Below are 14,943 nucleotides of genomic sequence, written 5' to 3' on the forward strand. Positions count from 1 at the left end.
GTGAAGGTTTTGTTGCAGTAAGATGGTGTATCTGTTGCTTTTCTCCAGCTAGAAACTGCACATTGAATGGGAACAGCCCAATTTGTGGTTTATTAACTTCAGAACATGAAAGTCTGGGTTGGTATAAATAATAGTTGACTGGCTTTATGGCTTCAGTTTTCCTGGGTTGCTGGTTGTGTAAAACATCTTGCAAAGGAGCTGACATTTTCCTTGTCCACCTGTCTCGTGTGCAGGTCCCAGAGACAGGGAGGGCTGGAAGCCTGAGCTCTTCTGGAGGTGAGATGTGATCCTCACAGATCTAAAACCCCTTCTGCAGGAGGGCAAGAACGCCTGTAACCTTGAGCCCTGGGTACTTGCAAACATCCATTGCTAATGAGTCTTCCTCTTCGGAGAGGATCAAACACGTTTAATGCTTTGCATGAAGGTGCCTAATAAAGCAGGACTGGATCGAGCAAAGCTGTCAATTAAGGCTTCTGTTAAGTTTCTTCATATAAATGACAACTCAAAGTATTATCTGAGCTCTCGTCCTTTCTGGTGAAGATTTTCTGATCAGTATTAGCCCAGTTTTTGCTCTCCCCTCTCTGGGCTGTTCCTTGCTTTCTAAACCCCCTGAAACCTCCACTGCAGGAGGGTGCACTGAGACCTGAGCCTAATTACTGCTTTTGTTCTGGGGGCTGTTGTGACAGATAAAGTTCTGTTGAATGGCAGGTAATGGATTTATTATGGAGACAGCACAGCATGTGGGTACCTTCAAAGGAGACTCCATCTCTATTGGTGTTTTCTCCTCTTAATTATTCAAATGGGAAATTTTGTTTGAGGGCAAAATGTCTGCCTAAGTGACATTACTCCAAATAGGGGCAGCAAAGAATTCTTGCATTTTAAGTGATGCCAATTAAGTAAGAATAAGTGCGATTACTTTTTTTTTTTAAGTAGTGCTACACAGAGATCCCAACAAGAGCCTTGAAGGTGAAGGAACAACTGAGGTGCAATACTGAAACCACAGTATCTTGGCTAAAAAGGGCTGGCTTGCTGGTGAAAATCACCAAAAAAAATATATTCCACTAAATGTTGCCAAAATACTATTTTTATTTTTTATAAAAGGCAGGTCTTGCCAAAAAGAAAGAGCTTTCCTTCAATAAACTATAGTTGGCATAAATATTATTATAAGTAATGTGAACTCTGTCAAAATATTACCTTTCTTTGAGCTTTTCCTGAGCAGCCAGTTCAGTTTTAAGTGGACTGTTCCATTTCTGCCACCTCAATTGGAGAAGAATTCACTTGGTCGCCTTTAACAATTTTGTTGTTGCTCGTAGGGATATTTAATGCATTCATCTATATTTAATGTGTTCCTAATTAACTGCTTACACATGGAGAAGACTCTTCAGAGCTGTTGTGCTCAGTGACATCTTGTGTCTCTGCGCGGTGACACGTGTGACGTCCAGGGTGGGTGTCAGCTGGGTTTCAACAGGTCCCAGCTCCCTCCTGTCCCTGCTGAGGGGCCCTGTGCAGCCTCAGTTCCCTTCTCCAGCCCTGGGCAAGACAAATGCTCATTAGGAGGAAGCAGGTCAGGGCTCCATGGTGTAAACACTTTCACCTATGTCTGTGTGAAACCCGAGCACGGGCAGTTAACCTGCAAGTCTGGTTAAACACAAGCCCGTCTCTATAAACAATTCCAGGCTCGTTTGTGAAATTAATAAATTAGTAATTGGTTGGCTTAGTGCGTGGGAATCGAGGGCAGGGTTGTTGAGTGTGTGGGCAGAGAGTAGTGAGGGTTTAACTTAAAAGTCATTAGTGGCAATAATGACTTAATTTTTCCCCATGGCTATGGGAAACCACGCTGCGCTTAGCGACCAAAACTCATGGGACAAACAGCTGGTCAGCAGTTTTTGGCAGTGATGATAGAATTTATTGTTGCTAATATAATATATAACAGCATCTATCACTGCTTTGTGCTACCCATAGGTGAGCTAATTGTGCCCTGCCTTTTGGCACTTCCAACAGAAAGATCTTGCTGTCACCATACCTGGAGGGGTTCAAAAAACATGTAGGTGTGGCACGTCAGGAGAGGGTTGAGTGATAGGGGTAGTGTTGGGTTGATGATCTTAGAGGTCTTTTCCAACCTTAGGGATTCTAGGAGTCTGTGAGACTTTAGACTGCTTGCTGCTGTGAGGATCAAGTCTGACCAGGAGATGCTCAGCCTGCAGGACCAAGGGTACTGTGTCTGTAACACAGGAGGGCTGTGTGCACAGAAGCACTCTAAGAGTTGTCCTGTCTCTCTCCTCCAGTGCCTGGAAGCCTTGAAACATTTCCTCAGCAAGTGGTATGAATTTGCTGATTATTCCCAGGAAAGATTTCTTGAAATAATCTTGAAGGAGTGAAAGGTCACTGAGCAAGGAGGGTGTAACTCTCCCAACTGGATAATTAAGAAGAAAATTAAAAAGTATGCTAAGTTTGGGATTGACTTGTGGCCATGCTTTGAAGATGAAAAGAGCTTTTTCATTTCAGAGGAAGGAGGTTGGGGCTGGGGGGAGGAGCAGCTGGGCAGAACCCCGAGTGAGATAACAGCATCACTGCCCCCACCTATGGCCCTCTGCTCTTCCCCCCTGCTTTAAAACATTTTCTCTTGCAGATAGAGTTTCAGCCTGGCTTGATGACTCTTCAGTGCAGGTGGATTTTTAGGCAGCTGAGCAACTGGTGTATTGAGTTCCAAACTGTAAGGATGTTTTTTGTATAAACCTGTTTTGCTTTTAGAAAATGAAAACAGCAGCTTCGACTAAGGCAGAAAAATTTCTGTGCTCTTTGCACAGCCTGTAGCAACATCAGTCTGCTGTTTTTTTCAGTACAGACACACAAAAATACAAAAATAAGATACCAACAAGTATATAGAAAGGTTAAGCAAACCATGAGCATGCTAACTAGTTCCCAACAGCAAAATAATGCCAAAGGAAAACCAAAATATCTACAGAATTGCGGCTTTAGCAGGTAACACCAGCAGATGTTTCGAGTCTAGACTTAGTGTATGAATTTGCACACCCACTCTTGTGTGGTGCTGAGCCTGGCAGAGCTGGTGGGCTGCTGAGGGCTTGATGCTCATGGCTGGAAGCAGTAAGTGCCCCAAGGTGCTTCTGTGGTGTGACGTTTGAGAAATGAAGAGATTGGGTCAGGAGAAGTTCCTGTTTGTGACTTTGAGGTGTGGGGCGATGAGATGCTCGGGTTTCTTAGGTCAGTTGGTTGTTGCTCCCTTGGTGGAGGTGCTGCATGCTTGAGTTTGGGCCATGTGCTCCTCCTGGCTCCTGAGCTGACTGTTCCCCCAGGCACCTGGCAGTAGTTGAAGGTAAGGATGCTTTAAGGGTTGCAGTGTGGTGCTGTGGTGACCAAGAAACAGGCTTTACTTTCGTCAGCTCTTAGAAGAAAAATTATATGAACTTTTGCCTTTAATTACAAGCATACCTGGAGGTCCAGGAAAGACGTAGGTGTCTGCCATGGTTTATGGACATGGTGAATACAACAGCAGGCCACAAAAAGCACATTCCTTTTCCATTAGTTTTGAAGCACTTTGATCAGTGCCTGCAGAGTGTATGGCTTGGGCCTGACTACTCCTTTGTTGTTTTTCCTTGAAAATGATTTCTTATTTCTTGCCCAGAAATCACCCATAGGTATTTTTAAAGGCACTTCCATCTTGCAGTTACTAATTCATGTAGCAGGACTGTCAGTCTGCTTTGAGGTACCTCTCAGGCCCTAGATTTTCCTTACAAGCATTGAAAAAATGCACAGTTGAAGGGAGAGTTCCGAGGAACGCCGGAACCCAAGCTGGAGCTGAATTCTGGAGTTATGGAGAGAGGAAACTGAGTGCAAAGCATTCCATTCTCCACCTGGGAAAGGGGAGTTGGCTTCATGGGGACCACCTGTAGGTATCTTCTCTGCTGGGTGGGAGGGATGCTGGGTTGTCAGCAGCACCCAGGCCCACGCACAGCTCCCTGCCTTCTGCAGCAAGCCTTCCAAGCAGCGTCCATCCTCCTCTGTGTGCCTTTGATGCAGCATTAGGGGAGAGAGCAGTAGGTGTTTTCGTATTGAAGCATATCTTCTGGGAGGTGCTTTTCAAGGGATTTATAATTCAGTGGATTTTTAAATGTCTCTGTAAGATCAAACTCAATGGTTTACTCTTTCTGCTGTTCCAAGTTGTGGGTGGAAGTAGATCTATTTATTCTACTAGTGTGCGATGCTATTTTCTTATGTTTGCTGTATGAAGTGTGTTCTGGAAGGTGTTCATGGAAGTCTGCAAATTACTGTATAAAGTGAATCTTTTCACTGGTGTGGAAGATTATGTATTATGACTTTGGTGGGAAGTACACTTAAATCAGGAGACTGCTACAAAAATGTCCTGAGGAGATTCATTTGACCGTCATAAGTGAGACCTCGCCCTGCTGATGGAGGAGGATGTTCCTGCAAGGGACACGTGCCTCTCTTCTGACGGCATTGCTCGGAGGAGGGGGTCTTGCAACAGCTGAATGTTTGTGAGGCATCTGCCATGCTGAAACAGGCTTTTTTTCCCTTCTTTTAGATAACTTGTGGAACAGAAAACCTCTTCTTGTTTTGCAGCAACTGCATCAGATTGGCCTTTCTGTGTTGTGTTTTTCTTGTTATTACCTGGCAGGAGATGAAGGTTTAAAAGGGGGGATTTAGTTACCAAGTGTCTTTGGTGACTGGGTTATATTACTGTCAGTTTTGCTCCTATGAGATAACCATTGTGTGCCATCCCCATCCATGGGGTTTGCCCAGTACAGTGGGAACAGGGGACTTCCAAGAAGATTTTTGCCCTGACTCCAAGCACTCCAAGACTAGGGAGGATGACCTCAGAACACATATCAAACTGGAAACGTTGCCATCCTGTTTCTAACACCAAATATTTGTAATTCTTCACTCACCAGTGATAAACTTCGGAGCAATTAGTTTTAATTGTAAAGTAAATAGACAAGTTTTGTTTAATGGGATGCTTAAGTAATGTTACTTGTGCTGAAGTTTGTACTTGGAACGATGATATTCAGGGCAAGCAGCACTGGAGTCCCTGGTGCTGTGTCATTCAGCCATTAAAAAAAAAATAGATTCTAGTCATTGGAGTGAAAAGGCAAATGGCTTATTGCTCTCAAAACCTTGCATTTTTTTCTTGCCATTGATCACTTGGTCCTGTAACACCCTGTGAGCACACTGAATGCCTCACAGCTAAAATAATTTCTAGCATGTTCCTCAGAAGTGTTGTAGGTGAGTAACCTGGCAGGCAGTCTGGGGACCTGTGCTCCAGCAGTTCATGGTCTTGACACTTCAGATACAGTGATGCTTGCATTAAGGGCTGGGAACTTTCTCTGTATTGAAATGAGATGTTGATGTTTGTGAAAACAGAAGAGCAAAGGAAAGGATCTAATGATTGGGCAGCGAGCAAGTGGAAGAGGAAACTTTTCAACATCTCCTTGCAGTGGAGATTAAATGCTGGAACATAATGTGCTTTTATATACGCAAACACTGCATCAAATAATCAGTGGAGATAATTGGCTTTCTTCTGTGCATTCCTAGCAAATGATGAATAAAGGGTGTTGCACACACTAAGTGGCAGCTTTCAGTTAAACGTGCCCTATTCAGGGCTGGCTCTTTGATGCAGGAACAAGCAGATGCCCGTTTCTGATCCGCGGCAGGGTCCTGCCAGGGGGTGAGCTGGAGTCCTGCGGCTCGCCGTGCTGCCTTGCCCAGGAGCCCAAGGGAGGTAGATGGCGCCAGCGGCTTGGCTTCGCCTCACAAATTTGGGTTCAAAAGGTGCATTTCAGGTAAAGTGAGCTCCTGATTCTGCCCTGGAGTGCTGAGCGCTTGGCCGGCTCTTCAGTTGCACCCAAGTGGCAGAGACAGTGTGTGTAAATGTGTGCTCCGTTCTGGGGGCTGATCTTAATTATCACTCACCGTATCACCTGTAGAATTAGTGATGGTGTCTCATTAACAGTACGAGCATGTGATGTATTTGGAGAGGTAATTGTTCCTCTCATAGCATGAAGGGAGGGTATATACACTCGATGGCAAACGGTAACTTGAGGCAGGGGCTGCGAGGCACCGAGTTGCAGTGGTGTGTGGAAGTGTAAGGGCAGCCTCAGGGCAGTGCTGCCCTGCAGAGAGGCAGGCAGGTCGGGGAGAGAAGAACAGATTCGTGTCCAAGGGGGACACGTTCATGTTTTGGTTCAACTCTCACTTCTGTTCCTGCTTCCTTTTCCACCTGGCTTTGCTCTGTGTCCCTGCACATCACGGACATGCAGCGTTTTCTGTTAGGCAACTGAACGAGCCCAGCACAAATTACATTGTGCATTTTCAGTCCTTGGTCAGGTTGTGGATTGCTAAACTTTGACTTGTGGTGCAGAGCTTTGAGATCTGGGATCTCTTGAAAACTGGCTAATTGCTAATAAAAATATTTCCATGCAAGTTGCACAAGGGAGAGTTAGGGAAATGCTAACTTGGTGGAGAAGATCCCAGTCCTCGCTACAGCTCTTGGAGCCAGGCGTGTAAATATTTATGCAACTTGAATTTTGGGGGCCCCGCCTGGGTTTTCTCCCTCTAGCTTTGCAGGTTACATAAAGCACTCCAGCCTCCTTTCCGGGTTGATTGTCTGCACTCTGCTGTTACCCGGAGAGACCGTGTCCACTGCTGACTTTTTGTAACTGTGACAGAGGGGTGTAGTAACAGTTCACCTCCGTGTGGTGTCTTCCCCCCCTTCAGCCGTTGTGTAACACGCAGAGACGGTGATTGGACACAGAACAGTTATACAATGGCAAGAGCCCAACCAGATTATAAAAATCCTCCGTGGGTATGTCTGCATCCCTTCAGGCTGTGGCACTGAGCACGGGCTGGGAGGAAGGTGCTGGAGGGATTGGCTGAGACCTTCTAGAAGTCACAGGCTGCTGGAGGTAAGAGCTGCTTTGAATTCAGATGTTAATTGGGGGTGATTAAAAAAAATTAAACCACTTCAGTGTGAGTATTATTAAGAAAACTTAAACCTGACAAGCTCAGTTTTTAATAACTAAGTTTCAGTATCTGTTTGAGGACCTTGAGGACTTAATTTTGCGTTCTAAAATTGTTACCACTGTAAAGAGAGACTCAGAAGAGCTTACCTTCTTTCCTGTTTACCTGTAAACTTTGGCTTTCTTTTAATTTGTAACATGGGAAAAATTTGTATGAGGTTTGTGTAGTAAAAAAGAGGCTTGTAAGAATGCTTGACCCCAGAAGTACAGCATCCTGTTTAGTTTTTGTCAGTCTCTTAAATTCCAAATCTTGTGTTAAGCTGTGGTAAGTGGAAGGGAGATATTTATTCCAAGGCAAGCCTAATAGATCAACCCAGTGTAAAATTTTTCAGGTGTGTAATCAGTGACTGGTTTTATATTGCTAACTGGACTAAAATGGTTCTCTTTCAGGAAGGAGTGAGTATCTGTTTCAGAAATAGCCATAGGAATGCCTAAGCCTTTGGAAAGGAGCTTCGTATTCAGAATTGAAAGAGTTGGCACGTTACTCTGATTTGCTTAATAAATGGAATTTTTACTAGATGGGTTTCTAACTTCACCTTCATTTTAATGTGATTAAGGTCTTGGAAAAAAAAAAGTAGCTTTCATCAAAGTGCCAAGCAGAAGTACAAAGAAAGCTGAGAAAAGAACCAGTGTGTGCTCAGGTTGCTTTCGGAGTGCTGTGAAGGAGCTTAATGAACTGTGTGTATTAACATCCATAATAACGTGGAGGTATCTGAATTCTGAGGTTATTAATGCTCCACGGGGAGGCTGTGAGGGCTGGATCCCATTATAGACTGAGCTGATGTGTGCCATGGAGGGGTGCACTGTGCTCCAGGGAAGGCTGTAAACCAGCCATGTGTTTATAAAGAGCAGGGACACACGATTGCACTTTTATTTACTGTGAGCATCACGGCTGTCTGGAGAACACTGTAGGTGCCATTTGGTGGCAGTTGCTTGGTGGCACGCTGTGAAATTGTTCTCTCCTAGATTTTGCTTGCACTTCTTTGAAATGTAATCTCCTGGCTTCTTGCACGTGCTGCTTCCTCAGCCTCTCCTTTGGATGCTGCTGGCACAGAATTACCCATTGATGGCCTCTCCTGTGGAGGGATGCACACCCTGCACAGAAATTGGGCAAAACTGTTGCCTATTGGGACAACAAAATGAGAGAGTAATGGAATGAAAGATGAGTGAGGAATGGCTTGACCAGTACTGATTTGGAGCAAAGGCACCTTCAGATTGACCTGTATTTACTGGAAATACAAATGTCTCAGGTGTTTCTGTCTAGAATCACAGCCAAAATAAACTCTTTTTAATAACTCCAGTAACCAAACATGTAGTTTTTGAAGGCTGTGAGATCCTTTGTTAAACATCTCATTCAGCTGGATTTAAGTCCTCTTCTCAGCAAGCTCATTCACACAGGACGTTAATGAGATTTAGCTAATGTGCTTTAAATCAACGGAAGGTTTGAGCTTGGCATAACTTTCCTGTGTGTCTTTGTGCAGACATGCCCTAATAATGTTGGTCAGTTGTTAAGACATACTATTCTGGATGGCAGTCAAAATACCAGCTACTTAAAAATTCATTAATGCCTACAAAGAAAGAATATGTTTGTGCTTTGAAGATGTACTTTGAAGTGAAGCGAGAAACTAACTCGGCCGAAACTTCTTAAAGTGCTCAACAACTCTTTGTTTTTTAAAACCTAAATATTAGGAAGTTTGGGCATATTTAGCAGTACTTTGTCTGCTGCAAGTAAAGGGAAAGACATTGCGTTAGGAGTTTGAAATATACTTTAAGTGTGGATGTAGTTTGCTCTTGAGTGGAAGGGGAGAATTTTCTCTGTGGCATTTTAGGACATAGTAGCACTTCAGTGCAATCTCATTTCATGGGAAGGAGCTCTGGGTGCAAGAGGTCCCTGAAAAGACAAATCCTGAGTGTTTTTTAGGCCAAAGAAGCTCAGTTTCAAAGCAGCCTGAGGAAGGGCACTACTTTAAAGTGGGAGATGTTTTTTACATGTAACAACAGAAGAGTAAGTGTGGGTGCTGCACAGAATTTTTCACATCTGTAAAATGGCCCAAATCCCCTGGAAGGCTGAAAAAATGCCCATGGGGCATACCTGTGTCTCTGAAGCAGTTTGTGGGGTAGAGAACCTCATGAGCACCATATCTAAGTACCCATCTGGAGATGTAATAGTCGTGGCCAGCACTGTGAGGCAACTGAACTTGTGGTTGCAGGTCTGCAGACAAGACCTTGATTGCATCATGTTAAGTACTTGTTGGGCTTTATTAGCCTTGCTGGTGAGTTCCTTGAAATGGGGAGGAGGTTTTTGCTTTGTAGGAAAACATAAAGCAACTTTCTGAGTAGCTTTGAGTAGCAAGGTTGCTACACTTTTGATTGCTTGTAATTCAGTCAATATTTTAAAACCCTTTGATAGTGTATTGCTTAATTTTTAACAATTTCTCAGAAAAAAGTTTCTTGGGCTTTACTGTATTTACACTGTTAAATGTCAGATGTGGGTGACTGTAGCAGGCAGGGTGGAAAATGAAAGGAGGAACCTTGTTCTAAGGTTCTTCTAGGTTTAAGAAAAGCCTAACTCTCAAGACTTATAAAAGCAAGGGCACGTATTCATACAAACCACAGTGCCTCTAGCTCCCACCTGATGCACAGAAGACAAGGGGTGTCTAGTAACAGGAAGAGGAGTCTTGACTTTTGCTACCTTAATAGCAGAAAATCAACACTGAATGCAACAGGCATAACTGGAGGCAGCAGCAATCTGGAGAGAGCTGCTGTTCCATAATTAACTGGGAATTGCCTGGGTTTTGTCTTGGATTGTGCATCTGGCCAGGGGTAGCTGTACCCTGTAAGTAAACTTGTCTAATTGGAACCCCCACAAAACTCCTTAATTGTCCGGAAAGCACAGAATCAGTTCTGTTTCCCAGCCAGTCTGGTACAGTGTTCTGGTGAAGGAGTTTCAGAACTTCCCTGATCTCTTGGCATCTGTCCTGCTGCCCTCTGCAGCCACCTGCATCTCCCTGGATACTCTGGTGGTGATCTGAGCTGTGCCTCTGCCTGGCCCCTCCTCAGTGTCTGCTGGTGAACCTCAGCTGGCTGTGAGCAGCTCCATCCCCCAGCACGCAGCTTCTCTTTAGTGCATCCTTAGTGCTGTGGAGTGGTATTACCTGCTGGGCCTAAATGTGTTGTTTTAAACTAAAAATAAATGTGCTGCATTTGTTACTGGCTTAAATTCTTCACAGCCGACGCTACAGGAACAGAATTTACCTTTGTTACACTCTGCAGTGTGCCCCTTCCTGGAAAGGCTCTGCAGTCCTCACAGACCTGGGCACTGAGCAGGTGAATCACATTTTAAAACTGATTTTATCTTCTGCTCAGACTCGGTTCATTCTAATATCCTGATGTGCAGGGAGTCCAAGCCCCTTTCCACATTTCTGATCTGTCTATTGCCAAAAATACAATCTCAGGTGTAGAGGATGCCTTGATTTGTGTTGAAATGCTTGGTGTGCTGGGGTTTCAGAGGTGTCAAACAGCTGAAGCTGCTGTTGGAGGTGCTGGAACTCCAGATATGCTGCTGCAGTTCAGGGTATTTGCCTTAAGTGCCTTGAATTTATTTCAAAATTTAGGTGAAGCTAACCTCAGTTGGTGTAAGGTTGGGAGAGTTCTGGCTGAGAGTCATCTCTTCTTGCAGGCAAAAGTTGTTGTTATTCACAGGAGTCTGACAGCTAATTACAAATAATAAATTGAAGATTGTAATTAACCTGCCACCTTAATTGGACTCTAATCTCCTTGGTGTGTGCAACAGACTGTGTTCTCGTGGCTCTTCAGCCATCTGTAAAAGTCAGAAAGGTTGGTGGCTGGATCTGACACAACTGCTTCCTCAGGGCAGTGTGACACGTGTGTAGGGGTGGCACACCTCTGTCAGCTCTGTCAGCTCTGTCAGCTCTGTCAGCTCTGTCAGCTCTGTCAGCTCTGTCACCTGTCACCTCTGTCCCCTCCTCCAGCAGGGTGCTGGAGGGCTGTGCTGCTTCCTCCCCAGCTCGCTGTATGGCCATGCCTGTGCTTCCTTTACCAACAGTTCCTCCCATGGCAGGGTGGTGCCTCTGAACGTGGGTCAGGTCTGTTTTGCCAGGGCCAGGGCAGGGAGAGGACCACAGGTTCTGATTAACTAGTTGCTGCTGTTTGACACTTGTACTACACCAGGAGACAGGAGGGAGTAACACTAACCATTCAGACTGGCAGGGACTCTCCTTTGAATGCCAACTGGTTTACCTGTCCCAGACCACCTCCAGCTGAGCTTAGTGTCTGACAAAGCAAGGCAGCAGACAGCTACAGGGCTGCCCATTTCCATTTGTCTTTGCAACAGTTTCACCACTTTAGAGAGCAGCAAAACATTTGTGATTGTCCAGCAGCTTCTGGCTGCAACTGTGGATTTAGGAGACCTGCTACCAGTTCTAAAACACTCTGGCCCCATCATGCAAAGCACTAAATTGAGCAGCTTAAGCTGTGTTCAAACTTTGTGTCTGCTGTTTGTGTTTATCTGCTCAGCATTATGCTGGGTCAGCTGTCTTCTGTCCTCTGAAAGCAGCTGCCCAAGTCAGTATGGAAAGTTCAAAGTATTTTGGCTGCCATCACTATATGATGGGCCTGGCTCAGCTGATCGAAATCAAAGATCCAGATGGAGTTTGAGAGACCCTCCTGGTTTTAGAAAGTTTTGTTTTGAGTTTGGTAAATAAGGAAATACATAGAACTGTTTCCCTCTTAAAGCTTCTGGGGAGCAGGGGAAAACCTGCATGTTCTTACACGTTGGAAAACCAGAAGTTTTTAGAGTTGGAAGTCATCATGACAATCCTGGGAGACTTCATGGTGAGGTCCAGACTAAGCTTCTTCCAAAGGCTTCACCTGTAGGTCTGCTGGTTGCATGAGCTTTATAGGATCAACAGCATACCCTGAACACAGCAGTTCTGTCCTGCTGCTGACAGCACCTGACAAGTTGTTGACTCTTCTAATGGATGTTTAAAAAACACCCGAATAAACAGAAAGGAAGAACCCAGAACCTCTTTCCCCAAGTGCTGCAGTCTGGGGGTCAGGCTGGTTTCATCTTCCCCAGGCTGTGCTTGGCCAGGCTCTAGATGGAAATGCTGCAGGCTCTCAGACGTGGCACTGTGGAGATGAATGCCCTCACAGCAAACCTGAATTGTTTTATTTATTTGCCTTTTGTAGTTGTTATGGGATATTATCAGACTACTGGGAAAAAATAGGAACATTTTTAGTGTGGCCCAGCCAAAAAATATGATCAAAGAAAACAATGCCAGGGAGATGACAGGTTACAGTCACCTGCTCCTTTCATGGGCTCATAGCTCATCCTTCCTTTCCTTGTCAATAATCTTTTATGTGTAGCTGTATCCTCTGTCCTGCCCATGTTAACTCTTGAATCTAATAAGAGATGAGTTTTCAAATTATTTTTCAGGCAGTTTCCATGCAGTTTGGTACCTGCTGAGCTAGGAGCTTTTCCTGCAGCCTGTCCTGGTACATGGGTAGATTTTTCTGTAGGCAAGTCCTGTGTTGTTGACTTCAGTGAGTATTTTTATTTGTGGTAGAGGTTTCCCAGTTATGACTTGAAGGAGGAAAAGGAAGAGTACATTTAATTGCAATCCTGTGTTGTTCTTCTCCATCCCTGCTGGTTTGTAACTCATTTTGTTTCAGTGAACTTTGGAAAGCATTGTAACTTGTTTAAACAAAACAGGAGCTCCCTTGGGAAAACAGAAAACTTCTTTTTAGGTGTGATGAGAACGTGAAGTGTAAGAACTGCCATGGTGTGTCAAACCAGACACTCCTGTAGCTGTGCCTCCAGCCCGGGTGGCTCCACATCTGGCTCTGTGAGCTGGAGAAAAGCTGTGGCAGAGATGTGGTGTGGCCTTTCTCCTGGCTGGGAGGGTTTTCTCCTGTAAACTTGAACCTGGACTATCCCCTGCAGTAAGCTGTTTGGCTAGATACTAATCTTATCTAAAGCCTTGTAAACCCATGTCAGCTTTTGGCCTTCCTGAGTTAATCATGTATGAGCACTGAAGATAATTTGGTACAGAAAGATGAATTTTAGTCGGTATTGGTGGAAACTTCACTTGATCCAAGGTGGATTATTCACTGTACTGTGTGTACCTAGCTGATGTTGAATGAGCTTTATCTCTTCTTAGATGACTTTTCACCTTCTCATCAGTTAGTTTTGTTACAGAGGGCTATAAAATGTGTCATCTGGCTTAGCTTGGTGGGGTAAGGGGTCTGATAGAGAAGAATGATATCTTTCAGATAACCTGATCTGCTGCTGCCTGAAGATTTCTGTTTCAATGTGACACTTCTGATTGCAGAATAAAAGCATTCAGAAATTCTGCTTATGATCCATTAAATGCAGGTTTAACTGCTGAGTAGGAGCAAGAAGAGTTTGGAACTGAGTTCTCCTCATTTTCCTTGGACTGCCCCTGTGCCACACGTACACGTGGTGTTTGTGGTTCTGTGTGTGTGTACACAGACACTGCCTGACTCTGGGAGAAGTAGCAGATGAGGTTAATTTGGAGTTGCTGCTTCATCATCATCTGGGAACCATCATCCAAACACTACCATTGTAGCTATTGTCTTCTAGCTTTCAAGAATTAGTACAAGGCAGAGCTGACTGGCGTGCTCCCCTGATGTAATGCTCCAGAACCATTCCCAAGGAGTGATCCCATCTCTTTTAAGGAGATAGGAGTCTTACTGGTTTGCAATGCAAGGTAAAATAGGATTAAGTGGGCTTTTCTTTTGCATCAGTGGAGATGCTAGTTAATGCTAACTAAGAAGCTTATCATGCCAGAATACCTTCCACCAGCTCTCCTCAGTGGCCGTTTTCCTGCTGGTGTAACTCTTGCCCCTGGTGTTTTATTGGCACGGCTGCATTTGTTAGGGAGATGTAATTCTGCCCTTGCCTTTTTTCCTTTACAGTCTGGGGTGATAAATCTGCCAGACTAAACTACGCCTGTCTCCACCACTGATTTTCTTGGAGAATAAAACATGTCTACATTGACAGCAAAAGGCAAATTCTTTTCTTTTTTGTTTTTGTCTTTTGTGCTTGAAAAAAAATTCCATGTGCTTCTACAGTTAAAGCAAACAAACCCCACCCCAGACACCCCCACTGCCCCAAAACCTTTAGCTGGTATCTGTCTTGGACCTGCTCACATCACCTCTCAGCCCTGCATTGAGGCAGATGTTCCTGTAGAGATCTGAGGAGTTATCTGGGCACACACCTGGGAGCAGCCAAACGAGTTTAAATTTGCTGTTGGTGTCTGGAGCACTTTTGGAGGAGAGATCTGTGGGAAATCATGGGAATGCCTTTTTTTCAGGACTGCAGGAGGGCAAGTCCTCAAACCAGTCTTCTCCTTTGGTCTTGTATTCACGTGAGAAGTAATTATGCTGTCTTCATATTCACCTTCAGAAACAAGTCCTAATTAAACCCTTGTTTGAAGGCACTACTTTCCATTCCATTTTGATTTAATTAGGAATGCTGCAAGGATCTCTCAGTGCCCAAGTAGCATTTCTTATGTTCCTGTAGTTTCACGCTTGAAACGTTACATCACTTTGGAAGGTGTAAGATGGGAAGATCCCTGTTACCTCAGGTAGTCAGAATTTTCTGGAAAATGGGCAATTAACAGAAAATTGCAGAAAATACCACTTGATAGGATTTTGAAAAGTCCATTTTTTAAGGTACCTTGTTCAAGGTTCTGTCAGATGCTTTCCCCTGTAGCTATCCTTGTTTCATCCACAGCTGCCTGCAGCTGCACTTTCTTTTTTGAAGCTCGATAGCAACGTCTTGCAAAACTTAGTTTGCTGTGGGATTTTCTCTGCTGTCCTGTATGGAGGTTTAGGCTCAAATCTG

Source organism: Merops nubicus, unplaced genomic scaffold (assembly GCF_000691845.1).
Source record: "Merops nubicus isolate BGI_N331 unplaced genomic scaffold, ASM69184v1 scaffold41796, whole genome shotgun sequence".
In the NCBI taxonomy this organism is placed as follows: domain Eukaryota; kingdom Metazoa; phylum Chordata; class Aves; order Coraciiformes; family Meropidae; genus Merops; species Merops nubicus.